The sequence below is a fragment of the Hydra vulgaris genome, chromosome 12 (assembly GCF_038396675.1).
Source record: "Hydra vulgaris chromosome 12, alternate assembly HydraT2T_AEP".
Taxonomy (NCBI): domain Eukaryota; kingdom Metazoa; phylum Cnidaria; class Hydrozoa; order Anthoathecata; family Hydridae; genus Hydra; species Hydra vulgaris.
Window position 1 is genome coordinate 21,311,660 of NC_088931.1, and position 11,563 is coordinate 21,323,222.

General features: G+C 27.4%; 2 long non-coding RNA genes across 2 annotated transcripts; both read right to left on the reverse strand.

Annotated features, from left to right (window-relative positions):
* Positions 1-2,983: 2,983 nt before the first annotated feature.
* LOC136087690 (uncharacterized) lies at positions 2,984-4,573 on the reverse strand. Its single transcript, XR_010641985.1, has 3 exons — positions 4,406-4,573; positions 3,777-4,116; positions 2,984-3,456 (listed from the first exon to the last, which is right to left on the reverse strand). It is a non-coding gene; the product is annotated as an uncharacterized LOC136087690 (long non-coding RNA).
* A 490-nt stretch (positions 4,574-5,063) lies between these two features.
* LOC124808096 (uncharacterized) lies at positions 5,064-7,216 on the reverse strand. The gene is made up of 3 exons (XR_010641986.1): positions 7,086-7,216; positions 6,859-6,922; positions 5,064-5,417 (listed from the first exon to the last, which is right to left on the reverse strand). It is a non-coding gene; the product is annotated as an uncharacterized LOC124808096 (long non-coding RNA).
* Positions 7,217-11,563: the final 4,347 nt, after the last annotated feature.

Below are 11,563 nucleotides of genomic sequence, written 5' to 3' on the forward strand. Positions count from 1 at the left end.
TAAGACAAGTTAATTTTCTTTTTAAGACAAAATTAATGTATGGATGATTATGTGTGTGAAACTACGTTCAATTTGCTTTAAATATCATAGTTTTTAATTTGATTTTATTCATATCTAGATAATTTTATACATCTTTCAAAATGAACAACTTTGTGCCTTCAAATATGCATTTGCGGGAAGTATTACTTCACTATTTTATTTTAAAGAAAACTGCTGCAGAAAGTCATCGTTTGCTTGTAGAAGCTTATTCTGACCATGCTTTATCTGAAACAACTTGCAGAGATTGGTTTAGAAGATTTAAAAGTGGCGATTTCGATCTTGACAACAAGGAACGTGGTAAACCTCCAAAAAAATTTGAAGATTCAGAATTGCAAAGTTTATTGGACGAAGACGATGCTCAATCCCAAGAACAATTAGCAGAAGAGTTGAATGTTGATCAGGCAACAATTTCAAGACGTTTACAAGCTCTCGGTAAAATAAGAAAGGAAGGAAAATGGGTTCCACATGAATTGAAAGAACGTGATATTGAAAGGCGTTTAGTGACATGCGAAATGTTATTGAATCGTTTTGAAAGAAAGTCTTTTTTGCATCGAATAGTGACTGGAGATGAAAAATGGATTTATTTTGACAATCCAGTCCGCACAACACATTATGTTGACCCAGGTGCACCTGTAAAATCAACACCAAAGAGGAATATTCATGGAAATAAGGCTTTGCTGTCTATTTGGTGGGATCAGATTGGTGTGGTATACTATGAGTTGCTAAAACCTAAAGAAACAATTGATGGGCCACTTTACAGACTTCAATTATTCCGTTTAAGAAAAGCATTAGAAGAAAAACGACCCGAATATGCTGAGAGACACGATAAAATAATTCTTCAACATGACAATGCTCGTCCTCATGTTTGTAAAGTTGTTCAAACAGCGTTGAAAACTATCGGATGGGAAGTCTTATGCCACCCGCCGTATTCACCAGACCTTGCTCCATCAGATTACTATTTATTCCGATCAATGTCACATGGCTTGGCAGATCAGCACTTCTCGAATTATGAAGAGGTCAAAAAATGGCTCGATGATTGGATAGCTTCTAAACCTGAGAAATTCTATTGGGATGGAATTCATAAGTTACCAAAAAATTGGCAAAAAGTAGTAGAAAATAATGGAAATTACATTCAAAGAAATATAAATAAAACATCTCCAAAACAAACGTTCTAATTCAAAGAAAAAACAGCGGTTTCATATGCATACACCTATTACTATGGTAAAAATATAAAGAAAATCCAAGGACATAGGGTTGCATTTTTAAAAAAAATTGGTTGTTTTGACGTGGAATTACTCTTGAATGATACTTATAAATTGAAAAAAGAAACTTCTAAAAAATTAATGACCTATTTTCATAAATAATTTTTCAAATAAATTTACGTGATTTGTTCAATGATAAAAACATATAAATTTTTTGGTTTTTTTTATAAATTTATTTTTTAAATTCTTAAATAATTTAAAAACTATAGTTTTATTTACCCTATAGATAAATAAGATAAAAACCTTAGGATAAACAATAATAATACAATCGCAGCGTCAGGGGCAGCCGGAACATAACTAAAATTAGTGGATGGAATGAATGGTATGCTGTTCTGATTCTTCGAGTTCTGCATGTTTGGAACATTAATTATACTTACTCTCAGACAATTTGAGAAAAAGGATAACTACTGAGTAATTTGCTTTGTAGTGTCATTTTTAATTATAATTATTACATTTAAATTTTAAAATATATGTTGATTTTAATTATGGCTTGCCTTCTTTGCTGCATAAATTTTTCCTTGTTCAATAATTTTAAAAATAATTCTGAAAAACAAAAAGCATAATTTAGCAATCTTGTGATTCTATAAAAAAAAAAGATTGTTTTCTATACGATAATTACATAAAAACAAAACAAAAAATTAATAAGAAAACTAATATTTTCTATGCAAATGCTAACAAAAAAACAGAAAACTGTTATGGCTAACTTCATTTTCCAAAACAAAGAGAAAATGATTGGTTCTCTCTCTCCGACTTGTAGCAATCAAGATCGAAAAAAAAATGGCAAGAAGTTAGAAAACTTGTGATAGACATTATCGGAAAAGAATCAGCGCATTCTCCCAGTCAAAGTTGATAATATTAGAGTTGTAATGAAGGATTCGACGAATAAACTTACCGGAGATGCATATCTAAATGATTTTCGCATAAGTTTATTAGAGAATTTAAAAACTTTATATTGATTAGTTAAAACTTTTATTGATAAAAATATCCTAAAGAAAAATTTCATTGATGTTTAAATTATGTGGTAGATGTTATAGACGTGCTGTGGTTGATAATTGCAATCTGTGTAAAATAAAATTTGCAGTGCTTTCATTTAAGTATTAAACAAATTTTCTAATTTATAGATATCTTAATTGGGCAAGAATCAAGTACATTAAATTGTGGTGTTGATTTACCATTTAATCCAGTCCCTAGCCTAAAATCCGTCACTAAAATGTCTGTCGAAACAGTTACAAAGTCTTTTGCTGCAAGATCAATTGTCCAGAATATAGAAAAATTCCAAATATACAAACGTATTGTTTGTTTGAAAGTTTAATTGTTGCGGTAAAATTGCTTGAAAAGTTTTTATATTTTATTAAAAAATTTCTATGAGTTAACTTTAAATAAATCTGCAAAATTTCAGAGCTAACGGTAATTTTATATTTATTTCAATACTTAATTAACAATAAGTTACTATCATCAGTGTCAGGTAAAAATTAAGCAAATGAGCAGCCGTGGCGCAGTGCTTAGAGTTCTGGCTAAAAACCCAGAGGTCCGAGGTTCGACGCCAGCTCCAGCCCAAAAAGTGACATTAGTACGGAAGGAGGCGTAAACTTCCTGTAAAATGCACTTCCGCGGTGCTCTGTGATAAGACCGTAAGGACTTCTGGGAGCACCTATAAAAAAATAAAAATAAAAAAAAACTTGGAAGAAACACAAAATTTTAGTTTCACTGAAATACTTTTTTTTAATTTACATTAGTTGAACAACTGCAAAATTTGATCGCGACGTGCACCTGTTTGAGCTTTATCTTTAGTGTCATCTCTAGCTTGAAAGAACAAAGCTGTGGAAGGTATAACTGGAAGATTTTCTCCCTCATCTCCCACTTTAATGCACATGTTTTGAATCATACAAGTTTTGTCGCATTTTCCAATTTACGAAATCGAATTGGAATTTGTGGAGAGTAAAACCTGTGTTTCAAAATCCCAAAATATCGCTCGATCACATATCTAGTTTTTCGATGTGCATCATTGAACCGACGCTTGGAAGTTGTTATCACTGTAAGGTGTGATGAGCCAATTATTACAGGGAAAGCCTTGGTCACCGAAGATAAGTGCTCCTGGAAATATTTGATCACTTAGAACTTCAAAAGCGTCCCAAAGTGTTGGTTCATGTAACACCTAAAATGTTTGAAAAAGCAATCTAAATTATTCAGACTAGCTAGTTATTATTGTACTAAATATTCTAAAGGTGAATAGGCAGTGCAGAAAATATAATATTTTTGTAGAGTATACATTTGTTTCTTAAGTTTAACATTTTTTAAAACAAAATATATATTGATATTTTGACAGACCAGATTTAGATAAGAAAGTCCTAATATGACTTAATATGCTACACTAGTTTTTTACTTAGATGTTTATTTTTTTAAATATTGTTATTTAGATAATTGATGAATTAGCTTAAATTCAATTTTTACTAAATCAGTAAAATTAAAACCTACCCTAGAATCGTGCCATTACCCAGGACCATTAGCGTAAACGTAATAAATAAACAAATCGCAAAGAACATTCAAGGAATGGAACTGGTGGCAATTAAAGAATGCATCTTCCTCTTTTGACGGATGGATGATTGGTATGTGACTACCATCAATGCAACCAAACACACTTGGAATCAGTGGAACAGTGTAAAACTTACTGGGTAGGCTGCAACAGGATTAGGCTAATGAAGAACTTTCTCTTGTCGACAAAACAAATTGTCCAGGACTGCATGAACTGATTAATGGCCATTGCCGTTTCCAACACCATGGCAATCTCGTTCAACATGATAGAATGATGCAGTTCCTGAAATTTTGGAAGTCAATTTTTAAACTATTTTAAATACTATTGGGAAAAGAGCACATTTGAATTATACAAATGAGGAATATTTCTAACCACACAAAAACCCACAAGTGTAAAACACTAGTTTTACAGAAACTAAAAACAAAAATTATAGGAATGTTTGCAGCCTTTTCAGAAGTAATAAATTAAATTTACATAAGCACCTTGAAACTTACTTATTCAGAACAAAAATAATCGGTAAAAAAGTTAAATCGGTAAAGTTAAGTCATCATTAAAAAATAATAAAATACACCTAAAAAATGTAGAAATATTTTAATTTGATCTCGTGGGGATAACTTTTTGTTTCTCTGAGTTGGATAATGCGGGTCATCTTTGATCATTTCTTCAAGGCTATCCAAAACTGCAACAGGGACTCGGTACCGCTCACAAATTCAGACAGATTCAGAGATATTCTCTTGAACTTATTTTATGTTTTAATATATATATATATATATATATATATATATATATATATATATATATATATATATATATATATATATATATATATATATATATATATATATATATATATGTATATATATATATATATATATATATATATATATATATATATATATATATATATATATATATATATATATACATATAATATCATTTCATTTTTACTAAAGAATTAAACTTTGCAATTAACTATTTGAAATCTAAGAACATACTCGGCGTTAATTTTTGTTCAAAAATCTCCTGATTGTCAGTTTGCACGTGTTTTTACACTTACAGTCATAGTAAGTGGAAACCATGAAAAAATAACAGAAAATTTTAATAGACCAGTCAATATTAAAAGTTTTTGCGAGTGGTTTCTATTGGTACAGACATTTTGCGCTAAACTTGTATTTTATTTACAAGAAAACAAAGCATGTTTATGTATCTATCATATATTATCATCCTACCATTTTTTAAATTATATCTTGAGATTACACTTTCACATTGATACTTGCAGAAAAAACATTACAAAAATTGGACACTTCAATTATAATTGCACTTCTGAATAAAAGTTAATTATCAAAAAACTAAAAATCTATATGTAAAATAATTTTTTAAACTTAAAAAATTGTAAAATACCAAAATTAAACAAAATCTCCAAAAATAATTTAAAGAAACTCTAATATATAAGTAATCTAATTAGTAAATAAAATAAAGGGAAAATTCTTCTTAGAAAATGCTGCTATAAAAATTATTTTAAATTGGTTAAAGGTGTTTTTAATTTCGTTGCAGGAAAGTCGTCAAGTACAGTCTGCCAATACCTAAAAAACAAAAATAAAATAGCTAACCTTAACTTATCTTAAACCAATAGAATTATTTATTCTTAAACCAATATAATAACTTAACCTTAAACCAATAGAACTACTATAAACATCTACACCTTAATTTATTAAAAAAAAAAAAAAAAAGGACAACATTAAGAAAGGTGTCATCTTATTGATATTTTTATAACAGGTAGTATTTATAAAAACTAATGGAAATAAATTATTTTCATATTTTGAATATCTTATCTTTTTTATGAAGGTTATATGAAAATATCTTGAAATTATATGAATAAAATCCAAGTCTATAAAAATATACTTAATTTAATTAATTTGAACAAATATAATTTGTTCAAATTAATTAAATCAATATATAAACGAAATGCAAAAGGATTTTCAGAAATAAAATGAAACCAAAAAATTTGTTGCTTGTACATTCTTTTCGATGTTTGCCAGCACAAATTTTTTAATAAAAAGCCATAAAACAGAGTAGCCTTGCAAGTCATTACATCTGTGATACCTATTTTGAAATTCACAATACTTAAACTAATCTTTTTGTGACATACAAATCCGAAGTCCTTTTGGGACTCCGCATCCCTGTTTGGATCTTGGCTTTACTTAGATAACCTTAACACAAACGTTAAGGTTTTTAATAATCTGATACCTTATATCAGATTACTATAACCTCATACAAAGTATACCAAATACCTTGTATCAAATGTTTATAAACTTTGAAAAACAAACTTCAAATTGTTTTTGTTTTTTAACATGCAACATATAAATGGATATTAATGAATATAAAGGAGAGAAGCACAATTTTTTAAGATCAACATTTGTATGAAAAATTACAAATATAAAACATTCAAATTTGTAAAAATAGAAAATTTGTGAACATTACATATTCAAACAGACGTTTGAATATACTAATTATAATTCCTAAAATACTTTTTTGTAGCTGTTTATGTATTTTATTCATAGTAGTACCAGTCTTTACATTCCTGGAGGTCTTTCAATAATAAAACTGTTGTAATCAATAATAAACTTGTTTACCAACTTAATAATAACTTAATAATAAGATAATAATATGTAATCAAGTAAAAAATTTATCCTTCATAAAAATATTTAATGAAGTTACAATACAAGTATACAAAAAAAAAATGCAGAATGAAATCCAGACAATTTTAAAATTTAATGAACATAACTTTGAAATTTATGAATACGAAATAAAACAGAAAACAAAATAAAAATATAAAAGTAAAAATAATTAAAATAAACAATTATGAAGATCTAATAATAAAAAGATAAAACTTGGAACTTCAAAAACTTTCAAGTATTTTTTTCTCACAAAGCCTGCTTACCAGAGCCAAATAAAATAAAAAGTAATATTTAGTGTGTTCAAATATCCTAATAACACAATAATGTAGAATAAACATAAACTTACTTCATAAAATGATCTGAATGCATTTCTCGTTTAAACACGGACAACACTGATGTTTTCACACGTTCTAAATTAAGATATTGGTAAACATTTTTTCATAATGTTTTAATATATATTTATACCTACTAATAAATATTATCTTTATGAAATATATTTTATCAACTATAAAATTAAAAAAAAAAAATTTTAATATCAAGCGACAAATAAATAAAAAATTGTATAACATTTACGTTTTAACATTCAAGATAAAGTCTTAAAAATAGTTTGCTTTTTAATCAAATAATAAAAAATCTTTTTTAAAAATGGCTGCTAGTTTTTTGAAAAATAGTCAAAAATTCGCATCGAAACATCAGAGATAAATTAATACTTATCTTTTACTTCATTTATAAGAAAATTCCGCAAATAGTCCTTAGTGTGTTAGGTCCATATTTAGTTAGAGATTTAAAATTAATTCATTATTTAAAGTTTTAAGACTTTATGAAAATCAAGAATGTCAATTTTTACAAGAAAAAATGATATCTAAAGATATATTTATTAACTTTCAAAATCTCTAACTAAAAAGGAAGATATTAATGCAAGTATCAATTTCAAATGTAAAACTGTGTGTATAGAAGTGGTAACATAGTGGTTTATAGAGCATCTTTCCGTAGACTTATTTATTATGATTAAAATAAAACGAAGAATGTGTAAAAATACATACATTCTTCCATGAACGAAAAATATAACTCATATTTCAACATATTAACATATTAAAACATTCAACTTTTGATCAATTAAGTCATGATCCTTGGTTACTTAACTGCATGTTTTAGTGTAGACTGAACCAAACGTAAAAATATTCCAGTCTACGCGACATTTAGTTTTAATAGCCGCGCGAACAATTCGCGCTGAAAGATTTTTGGTCAAAAATTAACGCCGAGATACTGTTAAGAAAATACTGTTGGTTTTTACTAGTCAAGGTGGTCTGTCAGTAAATCTTTTTTGAAAATCTAAGAAATCTTCAAGATCTGACTCTGAACTGTTTATTTTACAGGGCTAATCAAAAAAATATTAGTGTATTTCAACAACAAAAATTTGTTTGGAGGTGCCCTACTTTACATTTCAAATAAGCTAGTTTATAAGTCTAGAAATGATCTACTTATGTATAAACCCCAATTCTTAGAGATTGTTTTTGTTAAAATCAATTTCCCTAAAAAGTCTAATATCATAGTAGGCTGTGTCGCCATCCTAACATGGATATTAATGAATTTATTGTTTCATATCTAGCTATTCTATTTGAAAAACTTGCTGTTGAAAAAAATAAAACTATCTTTATAATGGGTGATTTTAATATCGATCTTATAAAAGTAAGCTCAGATAATTCAATCTCGGAGTATTTGAACACCATTGCTTCAAATAACTTTCTTCCTTTTATATCTTTGCCAACAAGAATTACCAATCACTCAATCACTTTAATTGATAATATATTTTCTAATTCAACTTCTAAAGATATTTTTTCTGGCAATCTAACTATTAGAATATCGGATCATTTGCCACAGTTTCTAATTTTTTCATCTTTTAAAAAAGAATTATTAATTCTCAAAAAAGCAATATTATTCTTCCAAACTTCAAAAAATTAAATAGTGAAGAATTCAGGAATGATTACTTGGAAACCAACTGGGATAAAGTAATCAAAGTTTCCAATAGTAATACAAATTTAACTTTAATTTTTTAATTTTTTTGTTTTTTTTAGGTGTCCCAAGAAGTCCTAACGGTCTTGTCACAGAGCACCACGGAAGTGCATTTAACCAGAAAGTTCACGCCTCCTTCCTTACCGTGACGCGAAAAAGTAATACAAATAAATCATATGAAGATTTCTTCACTACCTTTAACTCTCTTCTAGACAAACACGCACTGTTAAAAAAACTAAGTAACCGTGGCTTAACTCGAAACCTTAAACCATGGATTACTTCAGCAATTTTAACCTCGATAAAAAAACGAAACAATATACTTAAGAAGTTCCTTAAAACAAAAAATCTTCATGACAAACTAATTCTTGAAAAAATTTACAAAACCTATAGAAATTTACTTGTAACACTTATTCAGAGAAGCAAAAAAAACCACTTTTCTCACTCCTTTACTACCAATAGAAATAGTTTGAGAGCAACGTGGAAGGGTATTAGAACTCTTTTAAATATACGTTCGAATGATATCTCATATACATCTTGAATATCTTCAAACAACACCATTATCAATGATCCAGTTAAAATCTCGGAAATTTTCAACTCCTTTTTTATTTCAATCCCTGAAGAACTGCAAAAAAATAATCACTCATTTCAAACTGACTTCTATAAATATTTAAAAACATCAAATCCTGACTCTCTTTTCATTAAACCTACTGAAAAAAAATGAAATAACATCAGTTATTCTTTCTCTAAATGATGGCAAGGCTTCTGGTCCAAACAACATTCCAACCTTTATTTTAAAACTTCTTGCTAATGATATTTCCTCAGTATTTGCTAAACTATTTAATCTTTCATTCACTACTGGTATATTGCCTAATATTTTAAAAACTGCATCTGTTAAACCAATCCATAAGAAAGACTCAAAACTTGACCGCAATATAGACCAATATCATTATTATCAAATATCAGCAAAATTCTTGAAAAATTAATGTATTCTCGTATCTAGCACTTTCTTGATAATTTTAAGTGTCTCTACGGCCGTCAGTTTGGATTTCGTTTAAAACACTCTACTTCCCATGCACTTATTAGAATTACTGAAATGATTTGTGATGCGATTGATAGTGGTTCTTTTACCTGTGGCGTCTTTATTGATCTCCAAAAAGCATTTGATACAGTTGACCATAAGATTTTTACTGAAAAATTTTATCTCTATGGTATACAGGCTATCGCTAATGATTGGTTTTCATCCTATATTAACAATCGCACTCAGTTTGTCTCGATTAATGGATTTCAATCGACATGTAAAGTTATTAAGTATGGTGTACCACAGGGTTCTATTTTAGGACCTTTACTTTTTTTAATATATATTAACAATCTGCCTCACTCTATAAATAATTCGATTGTTCATCATTTCGCTGACGACGACACTAATTTTCTATGCATAAATAAAACACTCGCGCAGTTTTGTAAAAAAGTTAATTCAGATCTCCATCATTTGTGTCATTGGTTAAATAGTAACCGCCTTTTCCTAAATATCAATAAAACTGAATTTATTATTTTTCACCCTCCAAAAAAATAGATTGTTAGTAATACTGTGAAAATTAGAATTAATGGTAAAAGACTTTTCCCATCTAAATATATAAAATACCTCGGGATATTTCTTGACAAAAACCTTTCATGGTACTATCAACTAATTCAATTAAATAAAAAACTCTCACGTGCCAATAGTATGCTGTCATTAATACGACACTATGTTCCCCAACATATTTTAATATCAATTTACTATTACTTGTTCTTCTCACATCTAAGTTATTGTTGCACTGTTTGGGGTCAAAAAGGTAGTTTTCTATTACATCGTATAAACAGTTTACAACGCACTTCCTTAAGAATTATGACATTTTCTCTCTTACGATCTAATATCGAAAATAAGTTTTCTGAATTAAAAAATTCTAAAATTTCAAGATCTTGTAAAGCTTTATAATTGTCTCTTTGTGATTGATTTTCTTCAAAATAAGCTACCAAATTCGTTCAATAACTTTTTTATTAAAACAAGTGATACACACAAGTATTACACTCGAAATACTGAAAATTTTAACTTGCACACTTCCTTTTTCAGCACTATCAAATATGGCAAGCTCTATTAAAAATTAATGTATTTCTCACTGGAACCAAATAATACCATTTATAAAAAAAAGATTTTAACTAAATACCCTTTTATTACTAACATTCTTCTTCTCAATCGAAACCAAATTAAGAAATTTATATTTGAGTATATATTTACTGAATATTAACTTTATCTTTTATTATTATTGCTTTTTTTATATTACTGTATTTATAAAACTATTATTTTATTTTATACTGTCTTTTTTAACTCTACTAATATTACTATTATCATTAATTTATCTTTGTTTTTTAAATCTTATTAATATTATTTATAATGATAGTGATAGTGATTCAATTGAAGTAATAGTTTTTATGGTTATTGTCTTAATTTTTGCAATTGTTTTGTTTATTTTATTAATTTCTGTCGTAGTTATAAACTTTACTATAATTATTTTTACCATTAGTTATACTTTTTAGTAAAGTTATCATGATATAGTTACTATTTGTTTTTTTATTCACATTATTATTAATATTACAATTTTTATTATATTATTATTGCAATTATTAATATCATCTTTATTTATAAGTGCTTTATTTTCCTTACTTTCTTTCTTTTTTTTTTTTATTTACAATTCTTTCTGTGTTTTATTTGTTTTTTTTTCAGATGTCACTCCATTGACTAGTTTTTAACTATATGAGTGACACCTAACCTTATTTATGTGAGTTTATAAATATTATTGTAAATTTTCATATTTTATGGTTAAATAAATGGATTATGTTTTATAGTGTCATTTTTGATCGTAATTACTGCTAAATTTACCTTTAGATTTAAAAAAAAGTTATCTTGGGTTTAATTATAGCTTTACTTCCTTGTGATATAAATTCTTGGCAACTTTGAATAATTTTTAATACAATTCTGAAAAACCAAAAGCAGAACTTAA